General features: G+C 39.3%; 1 long non-coding RNA gene across 12 annotated transcripts in view; it reads left to right on the top strand.

Moving 5' to 3' along the window:
• Positions 1-19,509, top strand: part of LOC149119627 (uncharacterized) — a 105,727-nt gene that overhangs the window by 35,275 nt on the left and 50,943 nt on the right. For 4 of the 12 annotated variants that reach the window (XR_016227693.1, XR_016227697.1, XR_016227691.1 and 1 more), the window contains 2 exons: positions 425-476; positions 17,365-17,425. This is a non-coding gene — a long non-coding RNA (uncharacterized LOC149119627). Of the gene's footprint in view, positions 1-424; positions 477-2,614; positions 3,118-15,990; positions 16,129-17,364; positions 17,426-19,509 lie in introns of those variants that run through there. The other 8 variants (XR_016227695.1, XR_016227694.1, XR_016227689.1 and 5 more) reach the window with 4 other exon arrangements.

Below are 19,509 nucleotides of genomic sequence, written 5' to 3'. Positions count from 1 at the left end.
TCCTGTCACCAAGAATAATCTTGGACAAATCACTTTTCATCCTTTGTCTCAATTTCCCTTGTATGAGGAAGGCATGCAATTAGTCTCCAAGGGCCCCTCTATATTTAAGAGATTGTGATTCTGTGAGTCTTCTCCTTCCATAGAGGGAGACACAAAAAGCAATGGAAGTTTAGCTTCATTGTCAAGAAAACAAGTCTCTGCTCACAATACCAAGGCATGTTTCTCAATGCTAGTAAGTCAGTTGTAGTACTCACCAGGAAAGAATTCATTCTTTAGAGTAGAATCCCTGAAGGGCACAAAAATTGGGCTTTTCCTGGAAGTAGCTGAACAAATGCCAATGGACCTGTCTAAATTTGTTATGATTAGTAAAATAAAATGCCATAGGGTGAATGACTTATGAACAACACAAATTTATTTCTCACAGGTCTGGAGGCTGGGAAAGTCCAAGATCAAGGCTCTGATAAATTCACTGTGTGGTGAGGTCCCATTTACTGTTTTGTGGAAGGTCATCTTTTTGTTGTGTCCCCACATAGCAGAAGCAGTGAACTAGAACTCTAGGGTCTCCTGTATAGTAACGTTAGTCTTAATTATGAAGTCTATGCTCTCATGATCTAATAATCTCCCAAAGATCCTACCTCCTAAAATCACCACCTTGGGGGTTTAGGATTTTAAAATATGGATGTAAGGGGAAAACAAACATTCAGATAATAGTAGAATCTGAGAAATATAAAGGCTGCAACTCAACTCCAGTCTATACATTTTGGATTTTTAAAATTTATTTTGTTTTAAATTCAAGGTCACACAGGGAGGGAGCGAGGGGGAGCGAGAGAGAGAGAGAGAGAATGAATCTTCCATCCTCTGGTTCCCTCTCCAAAAGGCTGCAACAGCTGGGGCTGGGCCAGGCCAAAGTCAGGAGCCAGGAGCTTCATCCTGGTGTCCCATGTGGATTCAAGGGCCCAAACACTTGGGCCATCTTCTGCTGCTTTTCCCAGGCCATTAGCAGGGGGTTGGATCAGAAGTGGAGCAACTAGGACTCGAACCATTGTTCATATTGTATGCTGGTGTTGCAGGCAGCAGCTTATCCCAATGTAACACAACTCTGGCCCCTATATTTGGTTTCTATTTGCAGCAGTTGTTTAAGGCTGGGTGATTTGCTGTAACTAATCAGAACTGCTGTGGTCAAGGTAGGGCTTAGACTGAGGCCGTGTTCCTGGACAGAAATCCAAAAGAAACAAACCCAACAATACCCAATATGCTCTGATTTTCACAGATGCCCTTATCATCTATGCCATATATGCAAGGTGATGAATACTCAGAATATCAAGAGGCCTAGGCCAGCAATGCAGGTCTTATTAAACATAACCGTGGTTCAGCTGGGGGATAGCCTATTCCAACAGAATCCTACACACAGCCATAAGAAGAAACAAGATAATTACAGATGCAGAAATAGGGAAGATTGTTAAATTCAAAATGTTCAGTTGTCACCATTAGAATGTATAAGATTAAAAAGATTGATCAAGTGTTATCAGGAATTATAACAACCATAACTATGGCCTGCATTTTCAACTAACCTTCCTAGGTCTTGGGCTCTTCCAGGGTTTCACAACCCCCTGCCTGAATCCCAAGACTGTGCAGAGAGATTTCTGTATGGGATAAATGTAGAATTCTTATTGTGGGAGTATATGAGCAGGTTTGCTCTTATTCTGTGCTATTGCTGATGTCATTCTCCTGGAACAACTCTAATTCTAATAGTTGTTAATAGAAATGTAAAATGGTACAATCAGTTAAAAGCATAGTTTGGCAATTTATTTAAAAGTGAAACCACACAACCAACCCTTACCACTACTAGGTATTTATTCAAGAAAAATAAGAACATATGATCACGAGAAAACTTGCAGATGAATATACATATATATAGCAGCTTTATTTGTAATAATTTTTGGTAGAGTACAGAAAGAAATTGGGGAGCATCCACACAGTGGAATACTATCAAGAAATTAAAAGGAAGAAGCTGGGGCCAGCATTGTGGCCCAGCAGGTTGGGCTACCACTTGAGGCACTGTCATCCCATATTTGACTGCTGGTTCAAGTACTAGATACTCCACTTTTGATCCAAATTCTTGCTAATGGCCCAAGTACATAGGCTCCTGCCACACCCATGTGGGTTAGCAGCATGCAGTTCCCGTCTCCTGGCTTCAGCCTGGCTATCTGAGGAGTGAGGCAGTAGATGGAAGATTCTCATATTCTGCTCCTCTTCTCTTCTCTCCTTCCCCTTCCCCTCCCTCTCCCCTCCTTCATTCCTTCTCCCACCTTCTGGACTCATATGAGTGCTTAATTAAGTCCAGAGTTCAAAGGAAAAACCAGGAAAAGGAGTAAGTGAATGTAGAAAGAGAGCAAACAAAGTGTGGCATCATGGATACTGAAAGAATAAATGATTTAAAGAGAATGGAGTTGTTCTTTCTCAAGAATGATTTAGCTAACTATGGTATTTTACATGAATTTATGAATTGTTCTTTCTATAAAATGCTTTTGGGAATTTTATAGTGATGGCATTGAATCTGTGGATCTCTTAGGATAGTATGGACATTTAAACAATATTATCCCTTCCATTACAGGAACATTGGCTGTCTCCTCATTTGTTTTTGTTATCTTTAATTTTTCATTATTGTTTTGTAGTTTTCTATATATAAGAATTTCACCTCCTTAATTTTATTCTTAATTATTTTGTTATTTTAATGCTATTATAAATGGTGTTCTTTACCTGCAATTCTTTCACTCCTTTTGTCATTAGTGTAGAAATACAACACAGTTTTCTTATGTTAATTTTGTGTACTACAACTTTACTGAATTTGTTTATTAGTTCCTACAGTTTTTCTGGTGGAGTATTTAGAGTATTCTACAGGGAAGAAAGTGTCATCTGCAAACAGAGATAATTTTACTACTTTTCTGATATGGGTGTCTTTCATCTTACTTTCTTGCCTAATTTCTCTGGCTTGGACTTCTAGTACTAGATGTGGCAAGAGTAGGCATGCTTAACTTGTTCCTATTCTTAGAAGGAAAGCTTTAAGTTTCTAATCATTGATCATGATAACTGTGGGATTTTCATATACTGCCTGTATTATGTTAAGGTAATTATGTTCTATCCCTCATTAATATGGAGTTGTGTCATAAAAAATGTTGAATTTTGTCAAATGATTTTTTCTGTATCTGTTTTTTTTTAAACTTTTATTTAGTAAATATAAATTTCCAAAGTACAGTTTATGGATTACAATGGCTTTTTCCCCCCCATAACTTCCCTCCCACCCTCAATCCTCCCATCTCCCACTCCCTCTCCCATTCCATTCACATCAAGATTCATTTTCAATTAACTTTATATACAGAAGATCAATTTATTATATACTAAGTAAAAATTTCAACAGTTTGCACCCACACAGAAGATAAAGTGTAAAATACTGTCTCAGTGCTAGTTATAGCATTACTTCACATTGGACAACACATTAAGGACAGAGATCCTACGTGAAGAGTAAGTGCACAGTGACTCCTGTTGTTAACTTAACAATTTGACACACTTGTTTATGGCGTCAGTAATCTCCCTAGGCTCTAGTCATGAGTTGCCAAGGCTATGAAAGCCTTTTGAGTTCACCAACTTCGATCTTATTTAGACAAGGTCATAGTCAAAGTGGAAGTTCTCCCTTCACAGAAAGGTAGCTCCTTCTTTGATGGCCTGTTCTTTCCACTGGGATCTCACTCACAGAGATCTTTCATTTAGGTCCTCTTGTTTTTGTCTGCCAGAGTGTCGTGGCTTTCCATGCCTGAAATACTCTCATGGGCTCTTCAGCCAGATCCGAATGCCTTAAGGGCTGATTCCGACGCCAGAGTGCTACTTAGGACATCTGCCATTCTATGAGTCTGCTGTGTATCCCGCTTCCCATATTGGATCATTCTCTCCCTTGTTGATTCTATCAGTTAGTATTAGCAGACACTAGTCTTGTTTATGTGATCCCTTTGACTCTTAGACCTATCAGTATGATCAACTGTGAACTGAAATTGATCACTTGGACTAGTGATATGGCATTGGTACATGCCACCTTAATGGGATTGTATTGGAATCCCCTGGCACATTTCTAACTCTGCCATTTGGGGCAAGTCCGATTGAGCATGTCCCAAATTTTACATCTCCTCCATCTCTTATTCTCACTCTTATATTTAACAGGGATCACTTTTCAGTTAACTTTAAACACCTAAGAATAATTGTGTGTTAATTACAGAGTTCAACCAATAGTATTAAGTAGAACAAAAAAATACTAAAAGGGATAAAGTATTACATTGTACATCAACAGTCAGGACAAGGGCTGATCAAGTCACTGTTTCTCATAGTGTCCATTTCACTTCAACAGGTTTCCTTTTTGGTGCTTGGTTAGTTGTCACCGATCAGGAAGAACATATGATATTTGTCCCTTTGGGACTGGCTGAATTCACTCAGCATGATGTTTTCCAGATCCCTCCATTTTGTTGCGAATGACTGGATTTCATTTTTTATTGCTGTATAGTATTCTATAGAGTACATGTCCCATAATTTCTTTATCCAGTCTACTCTTGATGGGCATTTGGGTTGATTCCAGGACTTAGCTATTGTGAATTGAGCTGCAATAAACATTCAGGTGCAGACAGCTTTTTTGTTTGCCAATTTAAATTCCTTTGGGTAAATTCCAAGGAGTGGGATGGCTGGGTTGTATGGTAGGGTTATATTCAGGTTTCTGAGGAATCTCCAGACTGACTTCCACAGTGGCTTAACCAGTTTGCATTCCCACCAACAGTGGATTAGTGTCCCTTTTTCCCCACATCCTCGCCAGCATCTGTTGTTGGTAGATTTCTGAATGTGAGCCATTCTAATCAGGGTGAGGTGAAACCTCATTGTGGTTTTGATTTGCATTTCCCTTATTGCTGTATCTGTTAAGATTACTATGTGATTCTTATCCCTTATTCTATTAATGTAGTATGTCACATTAATAGATCTTTGTATGTTGAACCATTCTTGTTTGCCAGAGATAAATCCCACTTTGCCATGGTGCATGAACATTTTAATGGGCTATTGAATTCAATTTGCTAGTGTTTTGTTGATTAATTTTTGCAGGATTCTTTTTCTGGTGATGTCTTTGTCTGGCTTTGATCTCAGGATAATGCTTGCCTCATAAAAGTGAGTTAAGGGTATTCACTTCCTAATATTAAAATATTTTATAAAGCTACAGAAATCAAAACCATATGATACTTGCATAATGACAGTTATATAGATGAATGCAATAGAATAGAGCCTAGAAATAAATCCATGCATATGTAGTCAGTGGATCTTCAAGAAGGATACTAAGAAAGCACAATGAGGAATGGATAGTCATTTTAATAAATGGTAGAATGGTCGAAAACTGGATACTCATATGCAAAAGAGTGAAATTGGATAGTAAAGGCATTATGGAAGACAGCACTGAGGCTCTGATAAAAGTAAAAATAGAACGACTATATGATCCAGTAATCCCAGTACTGGTTGTATATCCAAAGGATTTGAAGTCAGTATGTTGAAGAGACATCTGAAGTCCTATCTTAATTGCAGAATTATTTTAACAGCCACATGGTGGGATCAATTTAAGTGTCTACCAATGATGGGATCAATTTAAGTGTCTACCGATGAATGAACAGATAAACAAAATATTATGTACAAAGTAATGATATTCAGTCTAAAATATAAAGAAATCCTGCCATTTGTGACAACATATATAAATGGAAGATACTATAAATGAAATAAACCAAACACAGAAAGATAAATACTGTGCAATCTTACTTACACGTGAAATCTAAAAAAGTTGGACTTATAGAAGCAGAGAGTAAAATAGTTTCTAGGGTCAGTGCTTTGGCATAGTCAGTTAAGCTACCATCTACAGAGCCATCATTCTGTATGGGTGCCGGTTCAAGTCCCAGTTGCTCCACCTTTGATCCAGTTCCCTGCTAATGTGCCTGGGAAAGCAACGGATGATGGTCCAAGTTTGTGGGCCCCTGCACCCACATGGGAGACTCAGATGAAGCTCTTGGCTTAGGCCTGGCTCAGCCTTGGCTGTTGTGGCCATTTGGTAAGGGAACCAGCCAATGGAAGATCCCTCTCTCTGTCAATCCCACTCTCCATTTCTCCCCGTAACTATTTCAAACAAGTAAATAAATCTTAAAAGATAGTAGTTTCTAGAAGATAGAGGGAAGAAGAGCTTGGGGAGATGTTAGTTAAAGGATATGAAATTTCATTTAGACTGGGTAAATAAGTTCTGGAGATCTATTGTATAGCATGGTGACTATAGTTAGTAACAATATATTGTATACATGAAAATTACTGAGAGATTAGATCTTAAATGTTATCACCACAAAAAATAAGTATATGAGGTGATGGATACATTAATTAGCTTGATTTAGTCATTTCAAAATATATACTATACCTATATCAAAACACTTTATGCTATAAATGTATGATTTTATTTGTCAATTAGACCTTCATAAAAGAAAAAAAAGAATAAATCGGACCCTTATCTTGCATTCTGCACAAAAATCAACTCAAAACAGATTAAAAGTAGGATCTGACACTATAAAATTCCTAGAAAAAAAATCATAGGGGAAAGCTTCATAACATTGGTTTTAGCAATGAATATATGATGCCAAAAGAACAAGCAGTAAAAACAAAAAACAAGTGGGACTATATCCAGATAAAAATCTACTTCAAAACAAAAGAAAAATTCAGTAGAGCAAAAAAAATAGCTTACAGAATAGAATATTCCCAATCCTTATATATGATCAGAGGTTAATCTCCAAAATATATAAGAAGCTCCTACAACTCGATAGTAAGATGGTAACTATTGTAGCTCAATTTAAACACACCTAAGGACTTCAACAGATTTTGTTTTGCAGAGAAAACATATAAATGGTTAACAAGTATGTGAAAAATGTTCAGTGTCACTAATTATCAGAAAAATGTATCAGACAATGAGATATTACCTGTCTGGATGGATATTATCAAAAAATAAATGACAACTCTTAGGCTGTGAAGAAACTGGAATCTTTGCATACTTCTGTTGGAATGCATAATAGTCTAGCCACTACGGAAAACAGTATGAAACTTCTTCAAAAAATTAAAAATAAAACTTCCATTTGATCAACCAATCCAGATTCTGTGCATTTATCAAAAACAATTGAAATTAGGCTCTTGAAGAGATACCAGCATTCCTATTTCATTTCATCACTATTCACAACATAAATATCTATTGACAGATGAATGGATATAGAAAAGGTGGTATATACATACATTGAAACATTATTCAGCCTTAAAAAGGACATCCTGTAATATGCAACAACATGAATGAAACTGGAGAATATTTTAAATGAAGTAAACCAGTCACAGAGAAAAATACTATATGATTGCACTTTTCTGAGGAATCTATTATAATCAAAGTGAGTGGAATGGTAGTTTTCATGAGTAGCAAGGAGAGATAAATGGGTAATTAATAACCAGCAGGCGTAAAGTCCCAGTTAAGTAATATGTGTAAGTTTTAGAGATCTGCTGTACAACATTTTACCTATAGTCAACAATTATATATTATAAACTTTAAAGATTGTTAAGAAGGTAAAACTCATGGTAAGTGTTTTAATCACAATTTTATTTTTAGAAAAAAGGATGCATAGAGTAATATTTTAAAAGTGTCAAGGAAAAGGTATTTGGCCTGGCAGCTGAGACTGTAGTTAAGAGATCCAAGTCCCACATTAGCAAGCCTGGGTTTAATATCCAGCTCCAGTTCATGACTCCAGCTTCTTGCTAATGTGCACCCTAGGAGGCAAGAGGTGATGGCTCAAGTATTTGGGTCCCTGCCACTCACATGTGAGATCTGAATTGTTTTCAGCTACTGGCTCCATCCAACTCCATGGCCATTGGGAGCATTTTGGGAGTTAATCAGTAGATGGGAGTGTTTCTTTCTCTCCCTCCCTCCCTCCCTCCCTCCTATCTGTCTCTCAAATGAATAAAATAATATTTTAGAGAAAGTTGGGGTGTTAGTCATTTGAAGTCAGAGACTATCTAATAGATTTGGCAACGTGAACATCATTGTGATCTGAAACCAGGGTAGTTTTATATAATCCAGTTTGGAATGAGTAACAGGTGAAGAGACAGCACTTTTAAATGACTCTCTTGAGAAGTTTTGCTAAGTGAAATAGGGAGATAGCAAGGGATGATACATAAGGAGAGATGAGAGAGATGAAATCAAGGAAGAATGTTTTGTAAATGAAAGATAGACACCAGAGCATGATTGTAGGATAATGATAAAGATTCAAGAGGGAAGGAGACATGGGAAGGGAGCATGAATAGAAACTGAAGTGGAGTCTTTGATGAGAGGGGATGGGATCCAAATCACAGATAGAGAAACTGGCTCATGATAGGAGAAGAAATTCTTCCTCTATTATAACAGGAGGAAAAATAATTGTTACAAAAAGAATAAGATTACTTTGAAAAATTAAAAACATCTCACTTATAAATACACTTATATATTTAAATACATTTAGTAATGCAAAAATAGGTAAATCTTTTCTGATGCCTTCTATTTTATGAGTCTAATTTCTCTACATCTCTATATTTCTCTACAGATATTAGAGGTTTTAGAAAATCTCTAGAGGCTCCTGGAATACATAAGTAGTTTTAGCAGGAAGTTAGCAGCAGCCAATGCGAACCTGGGAGTCTTTGGTTTTGCCCAACTCTACTTATCAGATACCTTCCTTGTTCCAAGGAGACCTGTTCTAACTTGAGAGCCCTCGGGGTTGGGTATACAGAGAGAGGTTACAAAGGGCCACAGAAAAGGCACGTGAGGGATTTAAGTGAACTTTGCTGACTTCACTTTTGTTGATTCCTTGCTTTGTGATCCATTTCTCTGTGAAAGAGGACAAGAAAAGTTGGAAATGTCTTTAGTACTGGCCTTTAGAACCTTCAGTGCTGAGTAGTAGCCATAAAAGCCTTTAGTTTTGTCAAAGAATTACTTAGCAAACACAAAGTGTCTTTTCCTATGCAGTCCCAGGATGAAATTTAAACAGGCTGCACTTCCAAGCACACTCATAAAATCACATCTTCCCTACACCCCCCCCCCCACACACACAGAGAGCGAGAAAGAGGGAGAGGTAGACATGGCTGCACACTTTCTAATACACATGAATCGATATTTATCTGCTTATGAAATGCATTGATCCCCATACCCACACAAACACATCCATATACCTGCACATGCTCACTGATCCTCCTCTACACATATTCGCTGCTTATGGAAAGATCACCCAGTCCTGTACCAGACACTGGAACAAGACACTGGACAGAAAGATGAATAAGACATATTTCAGCTTTTGAGATGCTAGTAGTATAGTGAAATGTGGAGAATAATAAGCTGAAAGTTTAGAAGAAAAACACATGGATAGCTGTAAAACAAAGGGAAAATGTTACACATGTTGCACAAGATGCCTGAGCAAACTTTCCATGAGGTTCTAATAGAGCAAGAGATAACTTTCAGCGGGAGGGCAACTGGAGCACTTCCTTGATGTGAAGTCCATCATAGTTGCTTTCTTGACTCTCAGCAACCCAAGCTTGTTGAATTGTCACATCTTATTTCTCCAATCCTGGTGCAACCTGAAATTACTTAACGGTAATACCTCATTTTTCTGTAGGTCAGTTCACCTACTCTGAGTCTCAGTTTCTCTGGAAAATGAAGCTAGTTATCCTTAGGCCACAGAGTTGTGAGAGGATTGAGAGAAAAGACTGTGACAAACTGTTCTGAAAACTGTCAGGCACTTGTTCAAAAGTGGAATTTTTCTCGGCCTAATTTTGTCTTGTAGGAATATGTTGTCTTATAGCCCCATTTTCCCAGTTAAGGGACAGAAGTCTTAGGGCTTTGGGGCACTGGGCCAAAAGGTAGAATGAATGCTTCCTGCTACCCCTTCACCCAGATCATCCTAGATTTATCATTTATTCCATCCCCCTGGGATTCATTATTGCCAATTCTAGAAGAATGCATTTGGGCCTTTGAGCTTCATGATTTCTGACTCTTGAACCAAACACGACCCCTTTGAGGTTAGAAATCCATTTACTCTTGGCAAAGTCGCAACTTGTTTCAAAGAAAAGGGGAGTTAAAAAAAAAGTCTTGCTCACAAAATCTTAGGGAGTTTTATAACCAAAGCTTATAAGACATTTTTGGAGCTGAGTTCACTCTTACAACAGAGCCTTTGGATGATTTAAGTGTAAATGAATCAGAAGGGTCCAGATCAGATTTCCTTGAAATACACAAAGTTTAGAAATGGAAGGAGTAGAGGCCCAGCCAAGAGCACTCTCTGTTTGGGCAAAGCCCCCGGGGTGGCTGTACTCATTAGTATTTGCAGAGATTTCCCACGGAGACACAGAAGTGAATCCCAGAGGTTGGTGTCATTAGGCAGCAGAGGGCTCTAAGCACCTTCCTCTATTCTTATGCCCATGTCTAGGCCACCCAAGGACCATAGAATCTCCTGGAAAGGGGATGGCTGACCTCCAGGAATACTTCTATAAATGAGAATCTCTAGACATAAAGAGGGAAATTGCACTCCCAGCTTAGAGCTCCTTAGTATAATAATGGAGACAAGCAGGATACACAGGATATTCCACTGAAAAAATAGGCCCCTTTGCCATGGAAGACGTCCAGCACAGGCTAATGGCAGCAGCAGGAAAAAGTAAACAGCTTAGAGAAATGGTAAGAGCACTGGATGAGAGTCAAGAGACTTCTAGATCCTAGTTCTGAACTTCCACTCTTCTTTCACACTCTCCTAACTCCATTTATGCCCAATTAATCAATAATCAGGTTTTGTGGCTTGTTATTCCTTCACAAATCCATAGATTCTTTGATACTCTAACTGCCACTGTGTGAAGTTAGGTATTATCACTTCTATCCTGGATCTCTTCAACCCCACTTCCCACTTGGTTTCCCTATATTCAGTCTCTCCTCTTCATTCCATCTTCCACACTAGAATCATGATAGTCTTAAAACAAAAATCTGATCTCGCCATTCCTCTGTTTAAGTTCCATCTATGGCTTCCAAAGTCTGAACTCCTTATATCTGATATAAATACAATGATATTTTGTGATTTGAACTTGGCCCCACCTTTCCATTTCATACATTCAACTCAAGCTTTGGTAAAACTGGTATCTTAGTTTCCCTCAATTTCCTTTCTCTCCCCTTCCTACCCTACCTCCCTCCATCTCAAATAAATTAGATAAATATGTAAAAATTTTAAATCCCAGAGAGAGAAAAAAAGGCAGAGAGAGAGAGAGGTCTCACTCCCCAATTGACTGCAGTGGCAGGAGCTGTGCTGATCCAAAGCTAGGATCCAGGAGCCTCCTTCGGGTCTCCCACGCAGGTACAGAGACCCAAACACTTGGGTCATCTTCCACTGCTTTCCCAGGCCATAGCAGAGAGCTGGATCGGAAGTGGAGCAACCAGGACTCAAACTGGCGCCCATATGGGATGCCAAACGGCACTGCAGACAATGGCTGTACCCTCTATGCCACAGTGCCAGTCCCTCTATTAATATATCTTAAAAACCACTAAACTGTACAATTTAGAGAATAAATTTAAAAATTTTTAAAGTAAATTTTAAAAATTGCAATACAACATTGTTGTGAACCTGATTAGAAAATAAATGCAAGTACTCATCACATTGATGCAAAAGTTTGAAATTTGAACACTGACTAGTAATTTGATAATTCCAAACATATTTTATTTTGTATGGTTATTTTTATTGTTATTTTAAAAGATTTACTTATTTGAAAGGCAGAGTGACAGAGGGAGGCGCGAGCGCGCGCATGCACATACACACACACCCTCTCTTTGTTCACTCCCCAAATGCCAGGAACAGCTAGGGTAGCCAGGATCCAGGAACTCCATCCAGGTGTCCCAGAGGGTGGCAGGAACTCAAGGACTTGGGCTGTCATGTGCTGCCTCCCAGGCACATTAGCAGCAAGCTGAATCAGAAGTGCAGAGTAGCTAGGACTTGAACCAGCACTCTGATATGGGATGCAGGTTTCCTAAATGGTGGCTTAATCTGCTGCACCACAATGTCTGCCCCATTATGGTTATGTTTTTAAATAGTCCTTATGTCTTTTTTGCATTTTTTTTATTTAGTAAGTATAAATTTCCAAAGTACAGCTTTTGGGTTACAGTGGCTTTCACCCCCCCATAATTTCCCTCCCACTCATACCTTTCCTATCTCCCGCTCCCTCTCCCATTCCATTCACATCAAGATTCATTTTCAATTATCTTTAAATACAGAAGATTGATTTAGTATATATTAAGTAAAGATTTCATCAGTTTACACCCACACAGAAACACAAAGTGTAAAATACTGTTTCAGTACTAGTTATAGCATTACTTCACATTGGACAACACATTAAGGACAGATCCCACATGAGAAGTAAGTACACAGTGACTCCTGTTGTTGACTTAACAATTTGACACTCTTGTTTCTGGCATCAGTAATCACCCTAGGCTCTTGTCATGAGCTGCCAAGGCTATGGAAGCCTTTTGAGTTCATCGACTCTGATCATATTTAGACAAGGCCATGGTCAAAATGGAAGTTCTCTCCTCCCTTCAGAGAAAGGTACCTCCTTCTTTGATGACCCATTCTTTCCACTGGGATCTCACTCGCAGAGATCTTTCATTTAGGTCTTTTTTTTTTTTCCAGAGTGTCGTGGCTTTCCATGCCTGAAATACTCTCATGGGCTCTTCAGCCAGATCCGAATGCCTTAAGGGCTGATTCCGACGCCAGAGTGCTACTTAGGACATCTGCCATTCTATGAGTCTGCTGTGTATCCCGCTTCCCATGTTGGATCGTTCTCTCCCTTTTTGATTCTATCAGTTAGTATTAGCAGACACTAGTCTTGTTTATGTGATCCCTTTGACTCTTAGACCTATCAGTGTGATCAATTGTGAACAGAAATTGATCACCTGGATTAGTGAGATGGCATTGGTACATGCCACCTTGATGAGATTGTATTGGAATCCCCTGGCACGATTCTAACTCCATCATTTGCGGCAAGTCCGAGTGAACATGTCCCAAATTGTACATCTCCTCCCTCTCTTATTCCCACTCTTATATTTAACAGGGATCACTTTTCAGTTAAAATTTAAATAAATAAACCTTTAAAAATATATATCAATAGAGTTGGGAAAATCACCACTAATTCCATAATAATTTCATCACTTCAAAAAGAAATAATATACTCATTAGGGAATCACTCCCCATTCTCCTTACTTCCAGTCTCCAACAACCTATAATCCACTTTTTTGTATAGTTGTATCTATTTTTTCATTTTTTAAATTTTATTTTATTTTTTTTTATTTGACAGCTAGAGTTAGTGAGAGAGTGAGAGAGAGATGGCCGGCGCCGCAACTCAATAGGCTAATCCTCCACCTTGCGGCGCCGGCACACTGGGTTCTAATCCCGGTCGGGGCACCGGATTCTGTCCCTGTTGCCCCTCTTCCAGGCCAGCTCTCTGCTATGGCCCGGGAAGGCAGTGGAGGATGGCCCAAGTGCTTGGGCCCTGCACCCCATGGGAGACCAGGAGAAGCACCTGGCTCCTTGCTTCGGATCAGCGTGGTGCGCCATCTGCAGTGCGCCAGCCATGGCGACCACTGGAGGGTGAACCAACGGCAAAAGGAAGACGTTTCTCTCTGTGTCTCTCTCTCACTATCCACTCTGCCTGTCAAAAAAAAGAGAGAGAGAGAGAGACAGAGAGAAAGGTCTTCCTTCTGTTGGTTCACCCCCTAATTGGCCCCTATGGCCAGAGCTACGCCGATCCGAAGCCAGGAACCAGGTACTTCCTCCTGGTCTCCCATGCGGGTGCAGGGCCCAAGCACTTGGGCCATCCTCCACTGCCCTCCCGGGCCACAGCAGAGAGTTGGACTGGAAGAGGAGCAACTGGGACAGAATCTGGCACCCATATGGGATACTGGCGCCGCAGGCGGAGGATTAACCAAGTGAACCATGGCGCCAGCCCCAGTTGTATCTATTTTTGACATTTCATATAAATGGAGTTATATAATATTTAACTGCTACAACCATTATGGAAGACAGTATGGAGAGTCCTCAGAAATCTGAAAATAGATCTACTATATGACCCAGCCATCCCACTCCTGGGAATTTACCTAGAGGAATTGAAGTCAGTATATGAAAGAGTTATTTGTACTCCCACATTTATTGCAGCTTAATTCACAATAACTAAGATATGGAATCAACCCAGATATCCATTGACTACTGACTGGATAAAGAAAATGTGGTGTATGTACACAAGGACTATTACACAACCATGAAAAAGGAAATTCTGATATTTGCAACAAAATGAATGCAACTGGAGTCATTTTGCTAAGTGAAATAAGCCAGACACAGAAAGACAAGTATCACGTGCTCTCTTATTTGTGGTAGCCAATATGGAGAGAGTACAAAACTTGTGTGAATGCTGTATCATTTGCTATATAGTTGTAAATAGTGCTTCACTGCATCATACCACATGTTAAAAAAAGAAACGGGAGTGGGGAATAGTATAGTGAGGACTCTTGGGGTATAGTAATACTCTGTTCTTAATTTTGGGAGTTGGTTAGGAGTTTGATCAGATTAAAAACTCACTTATCTATACATTTATGTGCATTTATTTATGTATACTGTATTTCAATAAAATGTTTTTAAAAATAGAAAAAAAAATTTAAATCCCAATGCATGTCAAGACTTGACTCAAAGCCTACCTGCTTCTTTTTCCTGACTCTTCTTCCTTTCTCTTTCACTAACCCTTGTTATTTGGTCCATAATTTTGATATATTTATTGTGCTGCATGAGAGATGATTGTTTGCGTATGTTTTCTATTAGCCTATGAGATTCCTGAGAATTAAAATGTGATCTTTTTAAATCTTTTAATCCCCACTACTTAGCTCAGTGCTGGTAGAGTGGGCTATCAACATAAATGTTGATTATTCAACCATTACATTTTGATGGAGCAGTTCTTTGTTGGATGGATGAATGCTGTGAATATTTAGTCTCATTGATTCCCATCTTCTAAATGTCAGAAGTATTCTAACATTTTAACGGCATCAATACCCCTCAACATCTTTAGAGATCCTTTATAGTACAGTCACAACGCTGGTTGACAACCACTGGGATAAACTCTTAGGAGGCAGAAAAGCACAGTCTTTGAAATCACCTTATGCTAATTATCTATGTGATACACATGAATTTATTCAACCTCTCAGTTTAAGTTTACTCATCTGTGAATGAGAGTTAATAATATATTACCCTCAAATATTTGAACATTTTAAAGTGTCTGATATTTGAAAGCATCCTACAGTCCATGTGCATATTTACTGTGGGAATTTGTCTTTCCTTCCTGCATATTCAAATTTTTTAATTTGGGGGTCAGTGCTGTGACATAGTGGGTCCCATATAGGCACCAGTTCGAGTCCCGACTGCTCTACTTCTGATCCTGATCTCTGCTATGGCCTGGGAAAGCAGTAGAAGATGGCCCAAGTCCTTGGACCCCTGCACCCAACTGAGAGACCTGGAAGAAGCTCTTGGCTCCTGGCTTCAGATTGGTACAGCTCCAGCCATTGTGGCCAATTGGGGAGTGAACCAGCAGATGGAAGACCTATCTCTCTCTACCTCTCCTTCTCTCTCTGTGTAACTATGACTTTCAAGTAAATAAATAAATCTTTAAAAAAATTTCCTTTTAATTCATTTTAACAAATTCAATATAGTTCATAAATATAATTCTTTTTTTAAATTTATTTGACAGATAGACAGTGAGAGAGAGAGACAGAGAGAAATGTCTTCCTTCCATTGGTTCACTCCCCAAATGGCTGCTACAGCCGGCGCTGTGCAGATCTGAAGACAGGAGCTAGGTGCTTCCTCCTGGTCTCCCATACAGGTGCAGGAGCCTAAAGGCTTGGGCCATCCTCCACTGCCCTCCCGGGCCACAGCAGAGAGCTGGACTGGAAGAGAAGCAACTGGGACAGAATCCGACACCCATATGGGATGCTGGCGCCGCAGGTGGAGGATTAACCAAGTGAGTCACAGTGCTGGCCCCATAAATATAATTCTAATAAGATAATATTATTCCCTTCCTCCTTCCCTCCCTCCCTCCCTTCTTTCCTGCCCACCGTCTTCCCTCTCCTTTTTTTTTTTTTTAGTTTTTCAGACAACATATTTTACATTTACATTATAGTAAAAAGTTTTAATGTTCACAGAATAAGAGGTTTAACAAGTAAAAAGCAAAAAGACTCTAGTGGGAATATAGCAAAAGGCTATAACCAATTGAATGGAAAAATGACCATTTGAAGTATGTGCAGTAAATTTTAAAGTAATCACAGATCATTAAAACTATAGTGGTATAACATTATTTTTGTTTGTTTTTATTTTTAAAGTTATCTTTTAGTTCCATTTTTCTATGACTTTTTTTTTAAAGATTTACTTCTTTATTGGAAAGGCAGAGTTACAGAGAGGCAGAGGCAGAAGCAGAGAGAGAGAGAGAGAGAGAGAGAGAGAGATCTTCCATCCATTGGTTCACTCCCCAAATGACCACAACAGCCGGAGCTGTCGATCTGAAGCCAGGATCCAGGAGCTTCTTCCAGGTCTCCCACGCAGGCACAGGGACCCAAGGACTTGGGCCATCTTCTACTGCTTTCCCAGGCCATAGCAGAGAGTTGGATTGGAAGTGGAACAACCAGGACTCAAACTGGCACCCATATGGGGTGCTGGCGAGGCAGACGGTGGCTTTACACACTATGCCACAGTGCCAGCCTCAAGTATAACATTCTTAGCCATTGGTTTGACAAAGGTGTGAAACAAAGTTTCACAAGACTGTATGTACAGCAGTACTGATACAGGCATTTCTTTCTTCTTGCATATCTGTCTTTTTAAATTTAGCTCCCACATATAAGGGTGAACATGCAGTATTTGCCTATCTGTTTGGCTTATTTCGCTCAACATATCCTTCCTGTCTTTTTTAAATTCCTTTTTCTTTCTTCTCCAAAAAGGCTATTATGAAATTTATAGTGCATTTTTCAACATTGTAGCATCTTAGAATAAAGTAATGGCAATGCTTCTTTCAAAAGCTTTTTATAAGTATTAACAGAACTTCTTGTATAGAGGTACACATATAGTAGGGGTTCAATAAGTAGATGATGAAATCAGTGGAATAGAAAATAAAATATTCATTAGGTGATTTATATATGTATATTACACATTTATATTTATATATTATATTATATTATATTATATTCTCTCTTTTTGTTCCCCCTAGACTCTGATTTCTCTCTCAGCCTAAGAAGAGGGGCAACATGCATGCTGTTCCAAATGTGGCAGTAAGTCGTTGTCATTCCTAGTCTCCAAGAGAGTAAAGTGTTGAATTTGTTAATGATTTCACTCATTCATTCAAACACAAATCTCTACTATATGTCACAGAAGTTTAGGCACAGAATTGGAGAAAAAAGACTATAATCCTTACATTCATGGAACCAGCATTCTGGCAAGGAAATCAATAAAGCAAGAAATGGGAGTACTGGGGAGAGGTGGTCATTTTTAATGAATATTATGGAAAGCCTCAATGAGTAGGTAACTTTTGAGCAAAGATCACATGAACGTTTGAAGGAAGAACATTCTAAGAGTAAGAGATTGTGAGTACTAAAGCCTTAAGGTGTGATCATCCCTGATGTATTTGACAAACAGCCCGTAGACCAAAGACAGTGGCAAAAAATGTCACAACAACAATGGGGCTAGGGTTCAAAGTTGTGTTGGGCTATGAGAATCAGATGATATTACAAATTTGCTTTAAATAATCAAATATGTTTTATAAAATTCATGAAGAAAAAGATTGATTATTGTTTGTACCCATATTCATGTTCTTTCCATTGTCCTTTACTCCTTACTGGTGGTCTCATAGTCCTTCTTTTATCATTTACCATTTCCTCTCCATTTGAAGAACTTCCTTTATACATTATTTAAGGGTAAATCTACTAGCCATAAACTCTTTTCCTTGTCTGAAAATGTCTTTATTCCCCTCATATTCCTGAATGTTTGGTCAGATATAGAATGTTCTTTTTGACAGATATTTTCCTTCAAAGCTGGTTATGCCACATCCTTCTGGTTTCCATGGTTTCTGATGAGAAATCTTATTATTCTAATTGGGGGCCCCCTAAACATCAGGCGTTGCTTCTCTTACTAATTCCAAGACATTTTACTTGCCTTTCCTTTTCAGAAGTTTAATTATGGTGTGACTTGGTGTACATTTCTTTGAGGTTGCTTGAGTTTGACAGGTAGAGTTGGACAGTGAGAGAGAGAGACAGAGAGAAAGGTCTTCCTTCCGTTGTTTCACTCCCCAAATGGCCACTATGGCCAGTGCACTGCACCGATCCAAACCCAGGAGCCAGGTGCTTCCTCCTGGTCTCCCTTGCTGGTGCAGGACCCAAGCACTTGGGCCATCCTCCACTGCCTTCCTGGGCCACAGCAGAGAGCTGGACTGGAAGAGGAGCAACCGGGACAGAATCCAGCACCCCAACCAGGTCTAGAACCCGGGGTGCCGGCACCGCAGGTGGAGGATTAGCCTATTGAGCCACAGCACCGGCCCTGAGGTTGCTGAGTTTTTTAAATCTAATGGTCTGGGGCAGATGTGTGGTGTAGGTCCTGGCTCAGCTCTTGACTTCAGTTTTCTGCCAGTGCACACCCTGATAGGCAATAGTAACAGTTCAAGTACCTGAGTCCCTGCCACTCCCTTGAGAGATTTCTATTGAGTTCCTGGTTCCTGGCTATAGCCTTGTCTAGCCTTGGCCATCGAGGGCATTTGGGGAGGGAACCAGTGAATGGGAGCTCTGTGTGACAGACTCGAAAACATTATCAGATAGCCTTCTCCAATTTCCATCCACTATTTCCTTAAATACTTTTTCAGTCCCACTCTTTTATTTTCTTCCTCTTTTTTGACCCTGATGATAGAAATGTGGTATTGTCCCACATGTTCCTAACACTCTTAAATTTTTTCAACCTTGGTTGTTTAGATTGGATAAATTCTATTAACCTTTTATAAAGTTCACTGATTCTGTTCTCTTGTTATCTCCATTTCACTAGAAACCCATTTAGCTAATTTTTTCAGGCTTAAAATAACTAAATAAATTTTTAATATTCCTAATGGCAAATGTACAGAAATTACACAGCCACTGAGTCTTTTTTTTTTTTAAGATTTATTTATTTGAGAGGAAGAGTTACAGAGAGAGAGAGAGAGAGAGAGAGCTCTTTCATCCACTGGCTCAGTCCCTAAATGGCCACAACAGCTAGAGCTGTGCAGATCGGAAGCCAGGAGCCAGGAACTTCTTCCAGGTCTCCCACACAGGTGCAGGGGCCCAGGTACTTGGGCCATCTTCCACTGCTTTCTCTGGCCATACCGGGGAGCTGGAAC

This window comes from Oryctolagus cuniculus, chromosome X, assembly GCF_051225735.1.
Source record: "Oryctolagus cuniculus isolate XC-2025 breed Fujian yellow rabbit chromosome X, ASM5122573v1, whole genome shotgun sequence".
Lineage (NCBI taxonomy): Eukaryota > Metazoa > Chordata > Mammalia > Lagomorpha > Leporidae > Oryctolagus > Oryctolagus cuniculus.
Note: the sequence above shows the minus strand (reverse complement) of the source record. Positions and strands in the feature narration are given on the sequence as shown.